The sequence below is a fragment of the Megalopta genalis genome, unplaced genomic scaffold (assembly GCF_051020955.1).
Source record: "Megalopta genalis isolate 19385.01 unplaced genomic scaffold, iyMegGena1_principal scaffold0132, whole genome shotgun sequence".
In the NCBI taxonomy this organism is placed as follows: domain Eukaryota; kingdom Metazoa; phylum Arthropoda; class Insecta; order Hymenoptera; family Halictidae; genus Megalopta; species Megalopta genalis.
In genome coordinates, this window is record NW_027476201.1 from 217000 (window position 1) to 228420 (window position 11421).

The window sequence follows — 11421 nt, forward strand, 5'->3', positions numbered from 1 at the left end:
TGTGAATATAAGTGATATAGCTTCAAATGCAGGCGAAACAAACGAGTTAGCTTCAAACCCATGCTAAACACATGATTTAGCATCTAATCAATGCGAAGTAGAAGGCTGATCTTCGAATCCATGCGAAGCAAATTGTTTAGCTCCAAATACTTGTGATACACTTGATTTAGCTTCAACAGCATGCGAAATAAACGAGTTAGCTTCAAATCCATGCGAAACACATGATTTAGCTTCAAATCAATGCGATTTAGAAGGGTTATCTTCGATTCCATGCGATACAAATGGTTTAGCTTCAAATAATTGTGATATACATGATTTAGCTTCAACAGCATGCGAAACAAACGAGTTAGCTTCAAATCCATGCGAAACAAATGATTTAGCGTCAAATCAATGCGAAGTAGAAGGCTGACCTTCGAATCCATGCGAAGCAAATGGTTTAGCTTCAAATACTTGTGATATAAATGATTTAGTTTCAACAGCATGCGAAACAAACGAGTTAGATTCAAATCCATGCAAAACACATGATTTAGCTTCAAATCAATGCGAAATAGATGGATTATCTTCGAATCCATGAGAAACAAATGGTTTAACTTCAAATACTTGTGATATACATGATTTAGCTTCAACAGCATGCGAAGCAAACGAGTTATCTTCAAATCCAAGCGAAACACATGATTTATCTTCAAATCAATGCTAAGTAGAAAACTTAGCTCCAAATCCATGGGTATCAAATGGCTTAGCTTCAAATACTTGTGATATACATGATTTAGCTTCAACTGCATGCGAAGCAAACGAGTTAGCTTCAAATCCATGCGATACACATGATTTAGATTAAAATCAATGCGAAGTAGAAGGCTTATGTTCGATTAAATGCGAAACAAATGATATAGCTTCAAATACTTGTGATATACATGATTTAGTTCCAACAGCATGCGAAACAAACGAGTTAGCTTCAAATCCATGCGAAACACATGATTTAGCTTCAAATCAATGCGAATTAGAAGGGTTATCTTCGAATCCGTGCGAAACATATGATATAGCTTCAAATACTTGTGATATACATGATTTAGCTTCAACAGCATGCGAAACAAACGAGTTAGCATCAAATCCATGCGAAACACATGATTTAGCTTTAAATCAATGCGAAGTAGGAGGCATATCTTCGATTCCTTGCGATACAAATGGTTTAGCTTCAAATACTTGTGATATACATGATTTAGCTTCAACAGCATGCGAAACAAACGAGTTAGCTTCAAATCCATGCGAAACACATGATTTAGATTAAAATCAATGCGAAGTAGAAGGCTTATCTTCGAATAAATGCGAAACAAATGATATAGCTTCAAATACTTGTGATATACATGATTTAGTTTCAACAGCATGCGAAACAAACGAGTTAGATTCAAATCCATGCGAAACACATGATTTAGCTACAAATCAATGCGAAGTAGAAGGGTTACCTTCGAATCCATGCGAAACAAATGGTTTACCCGCAAATACTTGTGATATACATGACTTAGCTTCAACAGCATGCGAAACAAACGAGTTAGCTTCAAATCCATGCGAAACGCATGATTTACCATCTAATAAATGCGAAGTAGAAGGCTGAACTTCGAATCCATGCGAAGCAAATGGTTTGGCTTCAAATACTTGTGATACATTTGATTTAGCTTCAACAGAATGCGAAACAAACGAGGTAGCTTCAAGTCCATGCGAACACATGATTTAGCTTCAAATCAATGCGAAGTAGGAGGCTTATCTTCGAATCCGTGCGAAACAAATGGTTTAGCCTCAAATACTTGTGATATACATGATTTAGCTTCAACACTATGCGAAACAAACGAGTTAGCTTCAAATCCATGCGAAACACAAGATTTAGCTTCAAATCAATGCGAATTAGAAGGGTTATCTTCGAATCCATGCGAAACATATGATATAGCTTCAAATATTGTGATATACATGATTTATCTTCAACAACATGCGAAACAAACGAGTTAGCTTCAAGTCCAAACGAAAAACATGATTTAGTATCAAGTCAACGCGAAGTTGATGGCTTTGCTTCAAATCCATGCGAAACGAATGATATAGCTTCACATACTTGTGAATATAAGTGATATAGCTTCAAATGCAGGCGAAACAAACGAGTTAGCTTCAAACCCATGCTAAACACATGATTTAGCATCTAATCAATGCGAAGTAGAAGGCTAATCTTCGAATCCATGCGAAACAAATGATATCGCTTCAAATACTTGTGATATAAATGATTTAGTTTCAACAGCATGCGAAACAAACGAGTCAGCTTCAAATCCATGCGAAACACATGATTTAGCATCTAATCAATGCGAAGTAGGAGGCTGATCTTCGAATCCATGCGAAACAAATGGTTTAGCTTCAAATACTTGTGATACACTTGATTTAGCTTCAACAGCATGCGAAGCAAACGAGTAAGCTTCAAATCCATGCGAACACATGATTTAGCTTCAAATCAATGCGAAGTAGGAGGCTTATCTTCGAATCCATGCGAAACAAATGGTTTAGCTTCAAATACTTGTGATATACATGATTTAGCTTCAACAGCATGCGAAACAAACGAGTTAGCTTCAAATCCATGCGAAACACATGATTTAGATTAAAATCAATGCGAAGTAGAAGGGTTACCTTCGAATCCATGCGAAACAAATGGTTTAGCCGCAAATACTTGTGATATACATGATTCAGCTTCAACTGCATGCGAAACAAACGAGTCAGCTTCAAATCCATGCGGAACACATGATTTAGCTTCAAATCAATGCGAAGTGCAAGGCTTATCTTCGAATCCATGCGAAAAGAATAGTTTAGCTTCAAATACTTTTGATATACATGATTCAGCTTCAACTGCCTAGGAAACAAACGAGTTAGCTTCAAATCCATGCGAAACACATGATTTATCATCAAGTCAACGCGAAGTTGATGGCTTAGCTTCAAATCCATGCAAAACGAATGATTTAGCTTCACATACTTGAAAATATAAGTGATATGGCTTCAAATGCAGGCGAAACAAACGAGTTAGCTTCAAACCCATGCGAAACACATGATTTAGCATCTAATCAATGCGATGTAGAAGGCTGATCTTCGAATCCAAGCGAAGCAAATGGTTTAGCTTCAAATACTTGTGATATACATGATTTAGTTTCAACAGCATGCGAAACAAACGAGTTAGCATGAAATCCATGCGAAACACATGATTTAGCTTCAAATCAATGCTAAGTAGAAAGCTTAACTTCAAATCCATGGGAATCAAATGGTTTAGCTTCAAATACTTGTGATATACATGATTCAGCTTCAACTGCATGCGAAACAAACGAGTTAGCTTCAAATCCATGCGAAACACATGATTTAGATTAAAATCAATGCGAAGTAGAAGGCTTATCTTCGAATAAATGCGAAACAAATGATATAGCTTCAAATACTTGTGATATACATGATTTAGCTTCAACAGCATGCGAAACAAACGAGTTAGCTTCAAACCCATGCGAAACACATGATTTAGCATCTAATCAATGAGAAGTAGAATGCTGATCTTCGCAATCCATGCGAAGCAAATGGTTTAGCTTCAAATACTTGTGATACACTTGATTTAGCTTCAACTGCATGCGAGACAAACGAGTTAACTTCAAATCCATGCGAAACAAATGATTTAGCTTCAAATCAATGCGATGTGGAAGGCTAATCTTCGAATCCATGCGAAACAAATGGTTTAGCTTCAAATACTTGTGACATACATGATTTAGCTTCAACAGCATGCGAAACAAACGAGTTAGCTTCAAGTCCAAGCTAAAAACATGATTTATCATCAAGTCAACGCGATGTTGACGGCTTAGCTTCAAATCCATGCGCAACGAATGATTTAGCTTCACATACTTGAGAATATAAGTGATATAGCTTCAAATGCAGGTGAAACAAACGAGTTAGCTTCAAACCCATGCGAAACACATGATTTAGCATCTAATCAATGCGAAGTAGAAGGCTGATCTTCGAATCCATGCGAAGCAAATTGTTTAGCTTCAAATACTTGTGATACACTTGATTTAGCTTCAACAGCATGCGAAGCAAACGAGTTATCATCAAATACAAGCGAAACACATGATTTATCTTCATATCAATGCTAAGTAGAAAGCTTAGCTTCAAATCCATGGGAATCAAATGGTTTAGCTTCAAATACTTGTGATATACATGATTTAGCTTCAACTTCTAGCGAAAAAACGAGTTAGCTTCAAACCCATGCGAAACACATGATTTAGCATCTAATCAATGCGAAGTAGAAGGCTGATCTTCGAATCCATGCGAAGCAAATTGTTTAGCTCCAAATACTTGTGATACACTTGATTTAGCTTCAACAGCATGCGAAATAAACGAGTTAGCTTCAAATCCATGCGAAACACATGATTTAGCTTCAAATCAATGCGAATTAGAAGGGTTATCTTCGATTCCATGCGATACAAATGGTTTAGCTTCAAATAATTGTGATATACATGATTTAGCTTCAACAGCATGCGAAACAAACGAGTTAGCTTCAAATCCATGCGAAACAAATGATTTAGCATCAAATCAATGCGAAGTAGAAGGCCTACCTTCGAATCCATGCGAAGCAAATGGTTTAGCTTCAAATACTTGTGATATACATGATTTAGCTTCAACAGCATGCGAAACAAACGAGTTAGCTTCAAATCCATGCGAAACACATGATTTAGCTTTAAATCAATGCGAAGTAGGAGGCATATCTTCGATTCCTTGCGATACAAATGGTTTAGCTTCAAATACTTGTGATATACATGATTTAGCTTCAACAGCATGCGAAACAAACGAGTTAGCTTCAAATCCATGCGAAACACATGATTTAGATTAAAATCAATGCGAAGTAGAAGGCTTATCTTCGAGTAAATGCGAAACAAATGATATAGCTTCAAATACTTGTGATATACATGATTTAGTTTCAACAGCATGCGAAACAAACGAGTTAGATTCAAATCCATGCGAAACACATGATTTAGCTACAAATCAATGCGAAGTAGAAGGGTTACCTTCGAATCCATGCGAAACAAATGGTTTACCCGCAAATACTTGTGATATACATGACTTAGCTTCAACAGCATGCGAAACAAACGAGTTAGCTTCAAATCCATGCGAAACGCATGATTTACCATCTAATAAATGCGAAGTAGAAGTCTGATCTTCGAATCCATGCGAAGCAAATGGTTTGGCTTCAAATACTTGTGATACATTTGATTTAGCTTCAACAGAATGCGAAACAAACGAGGTAGCTTCAAGTCCATGCGAACACATGATTTAGCTTCAAATCAATGCGAGGTAGGAGGCTTATCTTCGAATCCATGCGAAACAAATGGTTTAGCTTCAAATACTTGTGATATATATGACTTAGCTTCAACAGCATGCGAAACAAACGAGTTAGCTTCAAATCCATGCGAAACACATGATTTAGCTTCAAATCAATGCGAATTAGAAGGGTTATCTTCGCATCCATGCGAAACATATGATATAGCTTCAAATACTTGTGATATACATGATTTAGCTTCAACAACATGCTAAACAAACGAGTTAGCTTCAAATCCAAACGAAAAACTTGATTTAGTATCAAGTCAACGCGAAGTTAATGGCTTTGCTTCAAATAAATGCGAAACGAATGATTTAGCTTCACATACTTGTGAATATAAGTGACATAGCTTCAAATGCAGGCGAAACAAACGAGTTAGATTCAAACCCATGCTAAACACATGATTTAGAATCTCATCAATGCGAAGTAGAAGGCTAATCTTCGAATCCATGCGAAACAAATGATATAGCTTCAAATACTTGTGATACACTTGATTTAGCTTCAACAGCATGCGAAGCAAACGAGTTAGCTTCAAATCCATGCGAACACATGATTTAGCATCAAATCAATGCGAAGTAGGAGGCTTATCTTCGAATCCATGCGAAACAAATGGTTTAGCTTCAAATACTTGTGATATACATGATTTAGCTTCAACAGCATGCGAAACAAACGAGCTAGCTTCAAATCCATGCGAAACACATGATTTAGATTAAAATCACTGCGAAGTAGAAGGCTTATCTTCGAGTAAATGCGAAACAAATGGTTTAGCCGCAAATACTTGTGATATACATGATTCAGCTTCAACTGCCTGCGAAACAAACGAGTTAGCTTCAAATCCATGCGAAACACATGAATTAGCATCAAGTCAATGCGAAGTTGATGGCTTATCTTCGAATCCATGCGAAACGAATAGTTTAGCTTCAAATACTTTTGATATACATGATTCAGCTTCAACTGCCTGCGAAACAAACGAGTTAGCTTCAAAACATGCGAAACTCATGATTTAGTATCTAATCAATGCGAAGTAGAAGGCTGATCTTCGAATCCATGCGAAGCAAATGGTTTAGCTTCAAATACTTGTGATATACATGATTTAGTTTCAACAGCATGCGAAACAAACGAGTTAGCTACAAATCCATGCGAAACACATGATTTAGATTAAAATCAATGCGAAGTAGAAGGGTTACCTTCGAATCCATGCGAAACAAATGGTTTATCCGCAAATACTTGTGATATACATGATTCAGCTTCAACTGCATGCGAAACAAACGAGTTAGATTCAAACCCATGCTAAACACATGATTTAGAATCTCATCAATGCGAAGTAGAAGGCTAATCTTCGAATCCATGCGAAACAAATGATATAGCTTCAAATACTTGTGATATACATGATTTAGCTTCAACAGCATGCGAAACAAACGAGTTAGCTTCAAATCCATGCGAAACACATGATTTAGCTTCAAATCAATGCGAATTAGAAGGGTTATCTTCGAATCCGTGCGAAACATATGATATAGCTTCAAATACTTGTGATATACATGATTTAGCTTCAACAGCATGCGAAACAAACGAGTTAGCTTCAAATCCATGCGAAACACATGATTTAGCTTTAAATCAATGCGAAGTAGGAGGCATATCTTCGATTCCTTGCGATACAAATGGTTTAGCTTCAAATACTTGTGATATACATGATTTAGCTTCAACAGCATGCGAAACAAACGAGTTAGCTTCAAATCCATGCGAAACACATGATTTAGATTAAAATCAATGCGAAGTAGAAGGCTTATCTTCGAATAAATGCGAAACAAATGATATAGCTTCAAATACTTGTGATATACATGATTTAGTTTCAACAGCATGCGAAACAAACGAGTTAGATTCAAATCCATGCGAAACACATGATTTAGCTACAAATCAATGCGAAGTAGAAGGGTTACCTTCGAATCCATGCGAAACAAATGGTTTACCCGCAAATACTTGTGATATACATGACTTAGCTTCAACAGCATGCGAAACAAACGAGTTAGCTTCAAATCCATGCGAAACGCATGATTTACCATCTAATAAATGCGAAGTAGAAGGCTGATCTTCGAATCCATGCGAAGCAAATGGTTTGGCTTCAAATACTTGTGATACATTTGATTTAGCTTCAACAGAATGCGAAACAAACGAGGTAGCTTCAAGTCCATGCGAACACATGATTTAGCTTCAAATCAATGCGAAGTAGGAGGCTTATCTTCGAATCCGTGCGAAACAAATGGTTTAGCCTCAAATACTTGTGATATACATGATTTAGCTTCAACACTATGCGAAACAAACGAGTTAGCTTCAAATCCATGCGAAACACATGATTTAGATTAAAATCAATGCGAAGTAGAAGGGTTACCTTCGAATCCATGCGAAACAAATGGTTTATCCGCAAATACTTGTGATATACATGATTCAGCTTCAACTGCATGCGAAACAAACGAGTCAGCTTCAAATCCATGCGAAACACAAGATTTAGCTTCAAATCAATGCGAATTAGAAGGGTTATCTTCGAATCCATGCGAAACATATGATATAGCTTCAAATACTTGTGATATACATGATTTATCTTCAACAACATGCGAAACAAACGAGTTAGCTTCAAGTCCAAACGAAAAACATGATTTAGTATCAAGTCAACGCGAAGTTGATGGCTTTGCTTCAAATCCATGCGAAACGAATGATATAGCTTCACATACTTGTGAATATAAGTGATATAGCTTCAAATGCAGGCGAAACAAACGAGTTAGCTTCAAACCCATGCTAAACACATGATTTAGCATCTAATCAATGCGAAGTAGAAGGCTAATCTTCGAATCCATGCGAAACAAATGATATCGCTTCAAATACTTGTGATATAAATGATTTAGTTTCAACAGCATGCGAAACAAACGAGTCAGCTTCAAATCCATGCGAAACACATGATTTAGCATCTAATCAATGCGAAGTAGGAGGCTGATCTTCGAATCCATGCGAAACAAATGGTTTAGCTTCAAATACTTGTGATACACTTGATTTAGCTTCAACAGCATGCGAAGCAAACGAGTAAGCTTCAAATCCATGCGAACACATGATTTAGCTTCAAATCAATGCGAAGTAGGAGGCTTATCTTCGAATCCATGCGAAACAAATGGTTTAGCTTCAAATACTTGTGATATACATGATTTAGCTTCAACAGCATGCGAAACAAACGAGTTAGCTTCAAATCCATGCGAAACACATGATTTAGATTAAAATCAATGCGAAGTAGAAGGGTTACCTTCGAATCCATGCGAAACAAATGGTTTAGCCGCAAATACTTGTGATATACATGATTCAGCTTCAACTGCATGCGAAACAAACGAGTCAGCTTCAAATCCATGCGGAACACATGATTTAGCTTCAAATCAATGCGAAGTGCAAGGCTTATCTTCGAATCCATGCGAAAAGAATAGTTTAGCTTCAAATACTTTTGATATACATGATTCAGCTTCAACTGCCTAGGAAACAATCGAGTTAGCTTCAAATCCATGCGAAACACATGATTTATCATCAAGTCAACGCGAAGTTGATGGCTTAGCTTCAAATCCATGCAAAACGAATGATTTAGCTTCACATACTTGAAAATATAAGTGATATGGCTTCAAATGCAGGCGAAACAAACGAGTTAGCTTCAAACCCATGCGAAACACATGATTTAGCATCTAATCAATGCGATGTAGAAGGCTGATCTTCGAATCCAAGCGAAGCAAATGGTTTAGCTTCAAATACTTGTGATATACATGATTTAGTTTCAACAGCATGCGAAACAAACGAGTTAGCATGAAATCCATGCGAAACACATGATTTAGCTTCAAATCAATGCTAAGTAGAAAGCTTAACTTCAAATCCATGGGAATCAAATGGTTTAGCTTCAAATACTTGTGATATACATGATTCAGCTTCAACTGCATGCGAAACAAACGAGTTAGCTTCAAATCCATGCGAAACACATGATTTAGATTAAAATCAATGCGAAGTAGAAGGCTTATCTTCGAATAAATGCGAAACAAATGATATAGCTTCAAATACTTGTGATATACATGATTTAGCTTCAACAGCATGCGAAACAAACGAGTTAGCTTCAAACCCATGCGAAACACATGATTTAGCATCTAATCAATGAGAAGTAGAATGCTGATCTTCGCAATCCATGCGAAGCAAATGGTTTAGCTTCAAATACTTGTGATACACTTGATTTAGCTTCAACTGCATGCGAGACAAACGAGTTAACTTCAAATCCATGCGAAACAAATGATTTAGCTTCAAATCAATGCGATGTGGAAGGCTAATCTTCGAATCCATGCGAAACAAATGGTTTAGCTTCAAATACTTGTGACATACATGATTTAGCTTCAACAGCATGCGAAACAAACGAGTTAGCTTCAAGTCCAAGCTAAAAACATGATTTATCATCAAGTCAACGCGATGTTGACGGCTTAGCTTCAAATCCATGCGCAACGAATGATTTAGCTTCACATACTTGAGAATATAAGTGATATAGCTTCAAATGCAGGTGAAACAAACGAGTTAGCTTCAAACCCATGCGAAACACATGATTTAGCATCTAATCAATGCGAAGTAGAAGGCTGATCTTCGAATCCATGCGAAGCAAATTGTTTAGCTTCAAATACTTGTGATACACTTGATTTAGCTTCAACAGCATGCGAAGCAAACGAGTTATCATCAAATCCAAGCGAAACACATGATTTATCTTCATATCAATGCTAAGTAGAAAGCTTAGCTTCAAATCCATGGGAATCAAATGGTTTAGCTTCAAATACTTGTGATATACATGATTTAGCTTCAACTTCTAGCGAAAAAACGAGTTAGCTTCAAACCCATGCGAAACACATGATTTAGCATCTAATCAATGCGAAGTAGAAGGCTGATCTTCGAATCCATGCGAAGCAAATTGTTTAGCTCCAAATACTTGTGATACACTTGATTTAGCTTCAACAGCATGCGAAATAAACGAGTTAGCTTCAAATCCATGCGAAACACATGATTTAGCTTCAAATCAATGCGAATTAGAAGGGTTATCTTCGATTCCATGCGATACAAATGGTTTAGCTTCAAATAATTGTGATATACATGATTTAGCTTCAACAGCATGCGAAACAAACGAGTTAGCTTCAAATCCATGCGAAACAAATGATTTAGCATCAAATCAATGCGAAGTAGAAGGCCTACCTTCGAATCCATGCGAAGCAAATGGTTTAGCTTCAAATACTTGTGATATACATGATTTAGCTTCAACAGCATGCGAAACAAACGAGTTAGCTTCAAATCCATGCGAAACACATGATTTAGCTTTAAATCAATGCGAAGTAGGAGGCATATCTTCGATTCCTTGCGATACAAATGGTTTAGCTTCAAATACTTGTGATATACATGATTTAGCTTCAACAGCATGCGAAACAAACGAGTTAGCTTCAAATCCATGCGAAACACATGATTTAGATTAAAATCAATGCGAAGTAGAAGGCTTATCTTCGAGTAAATGCGAAACAAATGATATAGCTTCAAATACTTGTGATATACATGATTTAGTTTCAACAGCATGCGAAACAAACGAGTTAGATTCAAATCCATGCGAAACACATGATTTAGCTACAAATCAATGCGAAGTAGAAGGGTTACCTTCGAATCCATGCGAAACAAATGGTTTACCCGCAAATACTTGTGATATACATGACTTAGCTTCAACAGCATGCGAAACAAACGAGTTAGCTTCAAATCCATGCGAAACGCATGATTTACCATCTAATAAATGCGAAGTAGAAGTCTGATCTTCGAATCCATGCGAAGCAAATGGTTTGGCTTCAAATACTTGTGATACATTTGATTTAGCTTCAACAGAATGCGAAACAAACGAGGTAGCTTCAAGTCCATGCGAACACATGATTTAGCTTCAAATCAATGCGAGGTAGGAGGCTTATCTTCGAATCCATGCGAAACAAATGGTTTAGCTTCAAATACTTGTGATATATATGACTTAGCTT